The sequence below is a fragment of the Andrena cerasifolii genome, chromosome 11, assembly GCF_050908995.1.
Source record: "Andrena cerasifolii isolate SP2316 chromosome 11, iyAndCera1_principal, whole genome shotgun sequence".
NCBI classification, from domain to species: Eukaryota; Metazoa; Arthropoda; class Insecta; order Hymenoptera; family Andrenidae; genus Andrena; species Andrena cerasifolii.
In genome coordinates this window covers 920,897-934,835 of record NC_135128.1, presented here as the reverse complement: position 1 = coordinate 934,835, position 13,939 = coordinate 920,897, and the positions used below count along the sequence as shown (strand labels likewise).

The 13,939-nt window shown below is 42.0% G+C and overlaps 1 protein-coding gene and 1 pseudogene across 1 annotated transcript in view; both read left to right on the top strand.

Moving 5' to 3' along the window:
* The window catches only part of Dpp10 (Dipeptidyl peptidase 10), a 655,550-nt gene that overhangs the window by 267,640 nt on the left and 373,971 nt on the right, over nucleotides 1–13,939 (top strand). The window lies entirely within an intron of this gene.
* On the top strand, nucleotides 1,581–2,774 carry LOC143374877 (uncharacterized; annotated as a pseudogene).

The following is a 13,939-nucleotide window of genomic DNA, read 5'->3' as shown; positions in this document are numbered from 1 at the left end:
TGGAATGGCAAAAACCGGGGGCGGTCTTACTGGCACCACGGGTGGCACTGCCTGTTGAAATGGATACTTACCTGCCAAAGGTCTACGCCAGAAATGGCAGGCCCAAAGGCTGGACAATTCTTTTCCGTCAGAAATGCTACTTAGGTAGGTACATCTGCGGTATCGAGAAGCGCATCGTTACTTTTATTTCGCACTTGCTTCTACGCTCGGATGGCCGGTTCTTTTGGGAGGGATGCAAGTTGGATTGGTTAGGTTAGGAGGAGTGAAAGTTGCTAGACTAAATTTCAACCATAGGGAGCAGATTGTATCAGAACCAATCGGATTTGCATCCCTCACAAAAGAACCGGCCATCCGAGCGTAGAAGCAAGTGCGAAATAAAAGTAACGATGCGCTTCTCAATACCGCAGATGTACCTACCTAAGTAGCATTTCTGACGGAAAAGAATTGTCCAGCCTTTGGGCCTGCCATTTCTGGCGTAGACCTTTGGCAGGTAAGTATCCATTTCAACAGGCAGTGCCACCCGTGGCGCCAGTAAGACCGCCCCCGGTTTTTGCCAGTCCAGAGGGGTTTCTTGCAGTGAAAATCAGTAAATTTGCAAGCGCAATATCTTAAAAACCAGTGGAAATAAAGTATATACATTAAAGCTTATTGAATTTGTCTTGGAACGCACTATCAACTCAGGTCTTCAAAAAAAATAGTTCCATTTGAAAAACCGAACTTGACCATCGTATCTTTTAAAATAATAATCGAAAACAAAATTCGTTCGCGCTAATAAATGGGCCCCCTCGAACCATGCAATTCCCTATTTTTTTTATATTTTTATTGACAATACTTTAAGAGATATCGCGCTGTCCATTCCTTAGTGGGACACCCTGTATACATATGTACGCCACCGTGGCAGCGTATGCGTCAGTGCGGGTCGGCCGCTTGTCTACTGTTTCTTCATATACCTTGCTGTGACCGGCAGACAACGTATATACCGGATGAACTAAACGGTTCAATTACAACGGTTTAATTTATTCCAACGCAACGCATTCCACTTTCCAACTTATCCCGGGTATTAGTTTGGTTTGGGTCAGAATAGGGCGAGGGGCGCGCGCCCGCTTGCGGGCGCGTAACGCATGGTAGCGGATCGATCTGAGTTTAGAGATTTCAACCAGAAACTTGTGGATGTCCATCAACACCCCGACTCATATCGTTTCGCTACCATGCGCCCTCCCTTCCCCAATCTAACCCAAACCAAACTAATACCCGGGACAAGTTGGAAACTGGAATGCGTTGCGTCGAAAAAAATCAACCAAAGTTTTACACAAATATCTCGGAAACAAAGGCCAGCTTCGTCATTTGCTTTGGTCCCATGCTGACGCATACGCTGCCACGGACGCGTACTGTAGATAGGTATACGGCAGAATACATTGTAGTAGTAGCAGCAGTTTTCCGCGAATATCTCGGAAACGAAGGTCGAGCGGCGGTAATATGTATAGGAAAAATTTGTACAAAAGCTCGCGGACGCGTAAAGCATGGTAGCGAACCGATGTGACTTTGTATATGGAATCTATAGGTATATGGAGAAACAATAGATGAGCGGTGGTCCTATGCTGACGCTCTGCTTCCAGTTTATTTGTAAACGGTAATGCAGAAAGATGAGCTCGTTCCTTGATTTTATACGCAGGATAGATACTGTGGACAAGTGTATAGATTTTTTAATTATGACAAATATTTTTAAAGATACAATTCAATGTCCACGTTGTAATAAGCCAGTAAGTCTTAATCGCAAGGAACTATTCTTTCGGTGTTACACGATATCATACGTGGTGAAAAGTAAAAAAAAAAACAAAAAGTGCAGTGCAAATATTATCAAAGTGCAAAAAAAATACGTGGTTTGCAAATGTTCATCTGCCAGTATTAACCGCCGTGACTTTCATTACGCAATGGCTCTGGTTCCCACCACCACGCTTTGCCGAAATAACAGACAATTTAAATATTGGGTCACATACATTCGTTGATTGGTGCAGCTTTTGTAGAGAAGTAAGATTTCGGAAGTGACCCAATTCTTGTTTTATCTGGACAAATATTTAACTGTCTAACTATGATAGACATTCTACGTTATATAAAGCAAACATTTTCTGTAATAACTTGTTTAGAATTAGGTCTCAATTTCGAAATAATTGTTGTATATTTGCGTGGTATAGGTGTGCGTAAATTGGTCTCAGCGGAATTTTTCCCAAGTTTGAGGACCTGGAAAAATCGTTGAGATTGACGAAGCAAAATTTGTGCGTCGTAAATATAATCGTGGACGACTATTAAAAGGGAAATGGGTGTTCGGTGGTTATGAAAGGGATACAAAGAAAGTTTTCCTCGAGTCAGTTAACGATAGGATTTCCGAAACTCTATTAACCATCATAAAAGAAATGGATATTTCCCGGTACAATTGTGATTTCCGACTGTTGGAAGGCGTATAATTGTCTTAGCACCGAAGGATATACACATTTGACGATCAACCACTCATATAATTTTGTTAACCCCGAAAATAGTATGTAATTCATTTCCAACACATTGCTTTTATACTTGTGTAAACTGTATTTAATTTATTCTACAATTGCATTTATATAGAAGCCAATACACAGTCAATAAAGAGGACATGGAGGGAGGTTCGGGGACATATTTCGAAATACGGAAGTAAAGAAGAAGATCTTCCTTCGTATTTATGCGAATATTTATTTAAGAAGGCGCATGATCGTCAGGAGAGAATAGATATTTTTCCCAGGAAATAGCAATATTTCAAGAACATTTATACAACAATACTGAAGACGTAGGCTGTAGCACCTCGTTAGAATAAATACATTTTTCTATTATAATAAAAGATTAGAAGTAGCATGTACTGTTAGTATTGTGCAATTCAGTTTAAGTTGGACTACTTTCCTTGCTGCTGCGATACCACGCGTGCACCCCTTAGATACGCATGCTGTAGTTTGCTGCGCAGTGTTTATAGAAACGGAAGACAACCGCCGACAGCGTGGTGCTTCACACACTGTCGCGGACGTGCACGTATACGTAGAGTACGATTGTATAATAGCGAAAGTTTTCCTGCGAATATTTCCGAAACTAAGGCCGACCGCCAATTTTTTCAAAGGAAAAAGTTACTCAAAATGTCGAGTTTTACAATATATCTGAAGCTCATCGAAATCGGCGAGGTCCCAGTTCTTCGACAAGTTTACCAGTAATGGAATGTATGAACACAGCATTTTAGCTATGTATATGAAGTTGTGTCATTGTATTGTATTTTTGATTTCCTGTGTGTTCCTAACACACAGGATGGCGTTTCAAGCATTTCGCTTATATTGCCCAACGAACGATAGTCCATTTTTTTCCTTTTTCCCTCCTCTCTCCTTCGGGTCCCAGCAGCAGCGACGCACCGGGAGACAAAGTGGTCGGTCACCCATCTTTCCCCAGTACGCCGCCCCGTGATGATTAACTTCGGTGATCTTAAGGGAACGGATGTTTCCATCACGGCCATGGCCGCTGGTGAAGAAGTTGTGTCATCTTAAGCGCAGTTGGAAAGCACCTTTATGTACTTGCAGCTCATTTTGATTTCACATTTTTTTTTATATTCTAATTATTATTATCTTCTATTCTTTTGTGATTTATTTAATTTCATGTAGTTGGCACAATTTTTTTACTTTTTTGAAGTTTTATTATGGGGATCTCACTTTTTTTTACAAAGATAATTTGCATAGGGAATGACTTCAGATAATTTTTAATATTATAACTTACAAATTATCACGGGATAGAATTAAGGATAAATTCAGTCACAGCATCATTTTACGATTCGGTTATCTATATACAGGGTGTCCCAAAAATGTCGGAGTTCCTTGAAAGGGGTGACTCAGGGGGTGATTTGAAACAACTTTTTCCTTAGCGAAAATATTGTCCGAAGCTTCGTTAACGAGATATTAACAAAAACCCCCGACCAATCAGAGCGCGCGCCTTCCGCCCGAGCTCCCGTTGTAGCGTTGGCTACGCGGCAGGCGGCTGCGCTTGTACTACGAAGGTATGAACAAGCAAGTCGGCATGCACCGAAGGAAATCGCGTTACACAGTTTTACTTTAAAGCGGAATCTTAAATAATAATTGTTTGAAGTGAGAGGATAAGAAATGCGCAAATTTCGTTTTCAAATAAGGCATAAACGAAAAGGTAATGTAACAAAAAAGTGTGACAAGTGATCATAATTCGTTATTGAGGTAAAAATCCGTAGTTTAATCACGGCCAACATAACTAAATTTAAAAAATAATATTAGGTGTATGAATAAATTCTTTCAGACTGGATTTACATAATCGGTATAAAGCATCCGAATTTCTATCGCAGTGATATTCGTAAGCTATCAGAAATTTGGCAAAAGGTAATTAACAATAATGGAAATTATTTCGATGATTGAGTTGTTTTTATTTTATTTTTTTTAAATCAAACTGTTATTGAACCCTAAAATCGTACAGAATTTATTTCTACACCTAATAATCACTAATAAATTAAATAACACTCACCCCTATGGGCATTCCTTTCCTTCCTTTCCTTCCTTTCCTTCCTTTACGGAAACCTGTGTCACTAAGTAGGTCACTGTGCCGATCCTGGTCATCGGTGGACGAAAAGATTTATGGTAGGGTTGCGCCCACTGCTCAGCTGATCGCAGGTATAACACCACCCGAAGGTAAGGATCGCAACGTCAAGTGCATCCGGGTTAATGTACCGAATATTCACTTCACTGCACGGCCACTAACACTGATCACTTAATTTACTTTTCATGGAACGTGTTGTTCCTACGTTATAAAATTGGTGGCCCCGAAAGGGGCCGATTACTGTTATTTGAGCAGTTGCTCGATGTGACCACCCTCAGCGTCTATGCACGCCTCAGCGCGTACAATCACTTGCCTTTGGACGGCCAGCAATGTTTGCGGCGTAATATTTGCTACTGCAGCGTGGATTCGAACAACTATGTCTTCCAGTGTATCCACTGGCTGACGGTACACCTCATCCTGAAATGATTGTTGTACAACAAATACAAAACGTAAGTAAAAAAAGAATACTTATAAGAAAAAGTAACAGCAATAATGAAATTACCTTCAGGTAGCCCCAGAAGAAAAAATCCAGCGGGGTCATATCCGGTGACCGTGGGGGCCACGCAACAGGACCGCCGCGGCCGATCCACCTGTCCTGGAAGGTTTGATTTAGGTAGTCGCGGGCAATTGTGGCGTAGTGAGGTCCAGCCCCGTCTTGCTGATAGAACATGTTCCGTCGGATCTCATTTGGAATATGGTTCATGAGATCCGGCAGAACATGCTCTAAAAACACTTTATACGCTGGGCCGTCCATCCTGTCTGGCAGCATGTACGGCCCAACGATGTACTCGCCACAAATGCCGGCCCATACATTAATCGACCAACGGACTTGGGCTGCGCGTGTCCGAAGCGCTAGTGGATTCTCGTCGCTCCACAAATGCCGATTGTGGGAATTGAAGCACCCTTCCCTATTGAAGAGTGCTTCGTCCGTCCACAATATGTATTTGCAGAACGACGGATTCCGCTGCACTTCTCCCAACAGCCACACTGAATACTCAACCCGCTGGTCGCCATCCCCGGGGTGCAAATGTTGCACCCGTACATAGCTGTACGGATGCAACATGTTTTCCCTCAGAGTTCGGTGTACCGTCATTCTGCTGGCACTAGAAGAAAATGCAGAAACATCCATTATTAGATAACATTTGTTTTCCTCAATTAATAATTGCTGCAGTTATCTTGTACTGTGACTTACTCTAGGCGGCGGCTCAAGTCGCGCACGCTGAGGGTTGGATCATCATTTATGGCGTCCAACACGTTCTCTTCTACCGCAAGGTTCCGCGCGGCTCTGGGTCTACCCACGTTACTGCCTCGCGGCATCATCGACCCCGTCGAGCACAATCTTGACGCCAAACGCCAAATCGTACCCTCGTTGGGGGTTTAGATGTGCGGGTATTCCCGTGCAAACGCTCGCACAGTAGCACTTGCTTCCCCGTTGTTCCGGGCGTACACCCAGAACATCGTGTAATATTCTTGAGCGGAGAACATTTCTGGGACGAGATTGCTAGCTGACTGACAGGATTTTTTCCAAGCAACTTCCTCTACCCCCAAGTAGTTTCTCTCGTTCCATTATGAGTTAACTCCCACCAGAACAAGAAGCTTTAGGTAAAAAGAAGCCAGCACATTTTCGACACACACGTGCTTTGCAGAAGTGCAACGAACGACCCATCCTACACTTTCACATAAGTCCGCGCTCCGTCCTTTTACTGCCAATGTACCCGTTGCTTCGAGATAGTCAGCAGACACCACGTGTTTCGGTTCAAAAGGGCCCGAAGACAAGAGAAACAGAAAGTGTTCAAGTTGCTATAAAGAAGAAAAGGCATACCATTCCTGTTTCCGTTTTCGAATACCCTGAGTTCACGTCAGCTACGAGGCGGAACCAGCATAAATTACCCAAAACAAATCGTTCTCTACCGCCGACTCGCAGGACAATACGGTCATAAACCCCGACCCTGGCGAAATGCTTTGGCCGACCAGCCTGATTAATTTTAAATACGTCTCGCGGAGAGACACAGGAAGAAAGGGGGTAACTCACTGACTACGCGTAGTCCCACCTGCTTCGTCCTTCCTTCCAATTAAAGGCAGGACCCTTATCTCTCGAGTATAAGCACGCGCTCGAATTTCAAATCAAAAGCACGCGTCCGATTGGTCCTAATCTAACCAATCTGCTCTGCATCCCTCTGAAGCAGCCACTGTCTTGAAGAGGCCCTCTTCACAGCAATATCTCCTCCCCGAAGCCCACCTTCTCTCGCACGGAATACGTCGTCGCGTGCTTTTGTTTTGAAATTCAAGCGTGTGTTTATACTGGTGTGCCTTAGGGAGGAGACATGGCTGAGAAGGAGGCCTCTTCAAAACAGTGGCCGTTTAGGAGAGATGCAGGGCAGATTGGTTAGGTTACGACCAATCGGAATTCATGCTCACCTTTTCTCGCACGGAATACGTCAACGCGTGCTTTTGTTTTGTAATTCTAGTGCGTGCTTATACTCGAGAGATAAGGATATGTCTTTAATTTGAAGGAAACACGAAGCAGGCGGTACTACGCGCAGTAAACGAGTTACCCCCGAAACACGTGGTGTCTGCTGTCTATCTCGAAGCAACGGGTACATTGGCAGTAAAAGGACGGAGCGCGGACTTAGGTGAAAGTGTAGAATGGGTCGTTCGTTGCACATCTGCAAAGAACGTGTGTTTCGAAAATGTGCTGGCTTCTTTTTACCTAAAGCCGCTTGTTCTGGTGGGAGTTAACCCATAATGGAACGAGAGAAACTACTTGGGGGTAGAGGAAGTTGCTTGGAAAAAATCCTGTCAGTCAGCTAGCAATCTCGTCCCAGAAATGTTCTCCGCTCAAGAATGTTACGCGATGTTCTGGGTGTACGCCCGGAACAACGGGGAAGCAAGTGCTACTGTGCGAGCGTTTGCACGGGAATACCCGCACATCTAAACCCCCAACGAGGGTACGATTTGGCGTTTGGCGTCAAGATTATTCTCAACGGAGTCAATGATGCCGCAAGGCATGCATAGACGCTGACGGTGGTCACATCGAGCAACTGCACAACTAACAGTAATCAGCCCCTTTCAGGGCCACTTAATTTTATAACGTAGGAACAACACGCTCCATGAAAAGTAAATTAAGTGATTAGTGTTAGTGGCCGTGCAGTGAAGTGAATATTCGGTACATTAACCCGGACGCACTTGACGTTGCGATCCTTACCTTCGGGTGGTGTCGTATACCTGCGATCAGCTGAGCACTGGGCGCAACCCTACCATAAATCTTTTCGTCCACCGATGACCAGGATCGACACAGTGACCTACATAGTGACACAGGTTTCCGAAATGGAAGGAAAGGAATGCCCGTAGGGGTGAGTGTTATTTAATTTATTAGTGATTATTAGGTGTAGAAATAAATTCTGTTCGATTTTAGGGTTCAATAACAGTTTGATTTAAAAAATATGAAAACAACTCAATCATCGAAATAATTTCCATTATTGTTAATTACCTTTTGCCATTTTTCTGGTAGCTTACGAATATCACTGCGATAGAAATTCGGTTGCTTTATACCGATTATGTAAATCCAGTCTGAAAGAATTTATTCATACACCTAATATTATTTTTTAAATTTAGTTATGTTGGCCGTGATTAAACTACGGATTTTTACCTCAATAACGAATTATGATCACTTGTACATTTTTTGTTACATTACCTTTTCGTTTATGCCTTATTTGAAAACGAAATTTGCGTATTTCTTGTCCTCTCACTTCAAACAATTATTATTTAAAAACTGTGTAACGCGGTTTCCTTCGATACATGCCGACTTGCTTGTTCGTACCTTCGTAGTACAAGCGCAGCCGCCTACCGCGTAGCCAACGCTACAATGGGAGCTCGGGCCGAAGGCGCGCGCTCTGATTGGTCGGGGGTTTTTGTTAATATCTCGTTAACGAAGCTTCGGACAATATTTTCGCTAAGGAAAAAGTTGTTTCAAATCACCCCCTGAATCACCCCTTTCAAGGAACTCCGACATTTTTGGGACACCCTGTATAGTTCAGGTAATTTTGGAGATTTTACCCTTTAGGACCCCGGTTTTGTCCTGGTCTTCTCTAAACACAGTCCTGCAAGTGGGAGTAGGGGGCACGTTTGGCGGCCCGTACCCAGCAGGGTATCGATTAAGACCCCACTGAGTGACCTCACACCTAAGTCACTATAGCTCGTAGAGGCACTATACGCTGCTCCATTCCAAAATAAGCAACTGATACATTTTACGACTATGGAACTGACACGCAACGGATATGTGTGCGCAGACCTTTAGTACATAGTCTTCGGCTTTCTTCGTTAAACTGGATGAAAAGTATTTTCATGTAAATGTAAATTTCTTTATACATACACATTAATTTTTGCAGCAAATAACGTAAGTATTCACTCTTTTTAATTTACTTACCATTCTTCAATCACTTGGAGCATGATTATAGTAAGAGTAGATATGTAGAATTGGTTAAAGATTCTCGATCGAGGACTTGTGCAATTTATCCGGGCTACCAATCTGTTAGAGCAGCTATGACTGATGTCAACCGCAAAATTATAGAATATCGGAAACACAAGTTATCGTGCCAGTACAAGATGTGCTCAATAAAACAGCTTAGCGTTTGTGTAGCGCAGTGACTGTAAAGATTGGATCAGCGTAACTTACTGAATTTAAAATTAATTGTCACCTTAGGATTTGATAGCTCGTCAAGTCATACAAACCTCCATTAACACTATGAAAATACAGAAAATGAGAAGCCAAATGCCCAGCATTCACTTTTTGTAAGCAGCATGATAATCATACAATTAAGAAAATAGGAAAGTGGTGACAAGGGCTCGCGCGGACCTGGTCACCACATGTGCATGGACACTGTCCTGGCTCGTGCAAGAGCATCAGATAAAAATAGTGGAAGGATAGAAGAAAAAGTAAAAAAATTCGTTAGAAAATTGAAGAATGGCAAGGTCGTAACAGCTGCAGTCTCGTCTGCATCACAACGAATCGATCGATTTCTTTTCATTATGTATGCTTTTCGCATATAGCAGAGAAACATTGAAATATTAAATTTGAAGGTGTATAGGCCAAAAATAATTTCTTGACAATGGGAGCGATATAGAGAGACAATATCATTTGCTGATTGTCTATTCTCAAAGATGCAAATGAATCCTGGCCTAAAGTACATAGAATAAATATGGAAAATTATAATCACGACAAAATAGCAGACAAAATAAGATGCTAGATATTTTCAATCCAGCAATGTATCCAACTGCTCCAGAGATCTCGTTTATCCCAATACACTATCGATTGAAATCCTACAAAGAAGAGAATATGCAACCAGAAATTAAAAGATTTGTTGAAGAGAGGTAAGTAAATTGAAACGAGTGAATACTTACGTTATTTGCTGCAAAAATGAATGTGCAATTATAAAGAAATTTACATTTACTTTAAAATACTTTTCAGCCAGTGTAATGAAGAAAGCGGATGTGACAGCGTTGTGTTTAACCACCAAACCTCGAACATTTTTCTAGTCACCGTGTAGGCATGGCTGTAATTTCAATGCGGTTTATTGCGGGTAATTTGTAACGGCTCTAGACTTATGTAAGCCAGATGTCGCGGCCCGAGCCTAGACCTCGAAATGTTTGAGTTCTTCGAATGATGTCGCGAAGTTGAGATTTGCCAGACCCGCAATTCGGGGGTGAGAACAGCTTTCCCTTAGATAAGGACATCTTCCCACCACTGCATAATTCTGCACGCCTATTTTTGTATCCAGCCAATGACAAAGCTAATTTTCACTCCACCTTTTTTGGAAGCAACCAATCGGGATTGCTTAGCGTTTTTCTTAGCGTCACTGAGTCCGTCATAACCCTTTCTCTAACCCCCACTTTTGAATTTTTCTTATTTAATTATATATTAATTGTTAAGTTATCCACGAGTATATTCATTTTCCTTTCTTAACTATTTCCTACCAAGTTAATTTGGCGTGTGACATGCGTATACGGTTCGGCAATCGAGTTGCGACCATATAGTACGCAACAGGTTATGACATGTAAACCCTTTATATAGCACAATTCAAAGTATTCAAGTATTCTATTATCTTTTTATACTCCATATGAATAAATACAATAAATAAATCTAAAATATTGTTATCAAAGCACGTAAACGAGAAAAACACGGTTTTTATCGATTATTCAACTTAAATCGCATTTTTTTCGAATGCCAGAGGGCTAGACCAATTCCCCGGCCAGATTTGAACTCAGCGCGTCGAAATCTATAGGAAATGATGAATAATAAGTGAAGGAAAAACTTCAATCACAAGTTTAAACCACAAGACTTAGATTTTCAAGGTCAAAACTTCTTTGCAATACATTCTCAACATTTTCCCCTTAATCTGCAACATCGTAGCTTTAACCTCCAAAAAGATTCACCTCTCTATCTTATTCCTATCAAAAGTTCTACGATTTTGACACAAAAAGTAGCAGTTTGACCTACTGTGCGCCGTCTGTCTCGTACCGTTCTCGCACGCTTTCAGTGCCTCTCACTCGCCCTCTTTCCATTTCGCTCTCGCCTTCGCCAGACAAGAGTGAGACAGAAGTGTTGGAGATAGCGAAAAGTCCACATCGTGTACACTAAATCGAGCCCTCAGCGGGACAATACTGTACCCCTTTTTAGGCGCAGGTTGGCTGGAGGCAATGCGTAAGCTGGATCCGTATGAAATTATTATATCCTCCGCAACTCGATATGACGGATGACTACAGAATATAAGCTATACGATATACATTATTCACATTAATTAAAGGATCACCTCTAGGAACCCGAAAAATAGGCGCAAGTTCACATGGTCATAATTCCGGCAAAAATAGTCATATCGATATTTTGAAAATATGGTTTTGAAGCGTGGAATCCCAGCATTCAGCTGCTATTTCAAATTATAACTGTATTGCTTTTCGGCCAAGTTATAACGAGGTAAAGAGCACTTGGTCAATTTTAAAAAAAATTCTTCAACTTGCAAAAGTTCCACGGGGACTTTGAAATTTTTTTTACAAATTTCATTTACACCAGTCGAAAGCGGCTACTTTCCTGTGTAAGAAAAATTAATTAACTACTTGTGCGACTTTTTTGGCCGAGTTATTCAACTTTGAAGCAATAATCGTTTTTTTATTGCTTCTAGCAAGCGAAGAAATCATCGTAGAATGTTCATAAAAAAAAATAATAGAAAGATCTGTCTTTTCTCTTTAAGAAGCATCGTTTCGATTCGGTTAAAATTTCGGTCTTCGATATCCTTTCGAAAATATGTTTAAAAATTACACCAATTCCATTTTTTCTTCAACTGGCTGTATCTCCGCGAGGAACAACCGGAACATCAATGTCTTAAGGCTGCTGTCCCATTTTTGTTATGGTCCTAATCGATCGAAGCATCCCTTGTAAACAGACAGACCTTAATGAAACTACTGCGGTCGATAAAAAGAACTTCTACAGAGGTGACATCTCCAGGTACTCTATGTAGACTAATTTTTTAGGCATAGTTACCACATTTTCTGTTCTTTCTGTCTTAGCCGCGCTGTTGTCACCGCTCCTTCTCTCGTGAAGTCTTGAAGGAATACGACACGTGAGCTGTGTCTAGCGTCAGAGCAGGGATCGGCGGACTCCAGTTACCGCTAATGGAGGGGGAAACACCTAGAGAAGCGATGATTATGTGTGCGTGACTGACGCAGGCGCAGTTCATGCACACATTACCACTGCTCCTGTAGGTATAAACCCCTAAAACGGCACAACGCAGCAACGTGGCTACAAATATTTCCCCCTAATTAGTGGAAACACCTCGGTAGGTGGTAAAACTCTTCGAAAGGGATCGGTTTGACGTGGACGGCAAAGCCCAGCAAAAACGAAACGACACCGCGTGGTCGAACGTGAAATGTAGTCCTACAACATAATTAAACAATTTTTAATTCTTCATCGAATCGATATGGCAGTCACACCAATGAATTGTAGCTCTCACTGCCTCATAATATTGCATTAAAAAATAACGAATCTCAAGTTATACATTTACCTTCGGATCTTTGCGAAATTTAGCTTGATTTTCATCGAAAAAACATAAGAAATCCATTGGTGTGACTGACATATTGATTCGATGAAAAATTAAAAATTGTGTAATTATGTTGTAGTGAATCTCTTCTTGAGCGACTAAATCCACGAAACTTAGCGAGGCGCGGCTTATTGGCGGCATCGCCTTTGAAGACACTAGCCGGAGAATCATGGTGTATGTCTTACTTCATACCAAACAACTTTGTACGAAATGTGGCAATTGTCAGAATGCTATTCCGTTTGAGTCCGAACATTTTTGGGATTCACTATATGTACGGGTAGAAGTAGAAAATGTAATTTTTATTGTACTGTTTCAGATGAAAAGGGAACCCCGGTGGTTGCTCTGGTAAGTTATTTAGAAGTTTTCTCACCGATATGTTATCAAGATCAAGATTCTGAACAACTTTTTTCTATACATGTTAATTATTCCGACGCAACGCATTCCACTTTACAACTTGTCCTGGATATTAGTATTGGTTGGGGCCAGAGTAGCGCGGGGAGCGCGCGCCGGCTCGCGGGCGCGCAAAGCATGGTAGGGTACCGATATGGGTTTAGGGATTTGAACCAGAAACTTGCGGATGCCGACGTAACCCTGACTCTGTCCGGCAGTGCCGGCACCGCTGGATATTAGGATGACTCTGGTTCTAAATCATAATTTTTTTGCAAGGAAGAGGGTGCCTTCGAGAGCACCTGATGGGTGTGCGGGGACTCCCGTCAATACCCCAACTCACATCGGATCACTACTGTGCTTTACGCGCCCGCAGGCGGGCGCGCGGCCCCGCCCTCATCTAGCCCCAACCAATACTAATACCCGGGACAAATTGGAAAGTGGAATGCGTTGCGTCGAAATAAGTCAAAAGAAGCTTTTCGCAAATATCTCGAAAACGAAGATCAGCTTCGTCATTTGTTTTGTCCCATTCTGGCGCATACGCTGTCACGGACGCGCACTGTAGGTAGGTATACAGGGTGTCCCACCTAAGACTGGACAGCGCGATATCTCCTAAAGTATTGGAGATAAAAAAATTTTAAAAATATGTAATTGAATGGTTCTAGAGTGCCAATTTATTACCCGAGACGATTTTTTTATTATTATTTTAAAAGATACGATGGTCAATTTCGGTTTTTCAAATGGAATGATTTTTTTGAACACCTGTATTGATAGTGCGTCACAAGACAAATTCAATAAGCTTTAATGTATACACTTTAGTTCCACTGGTTTTTAAGATATTGCGCTTA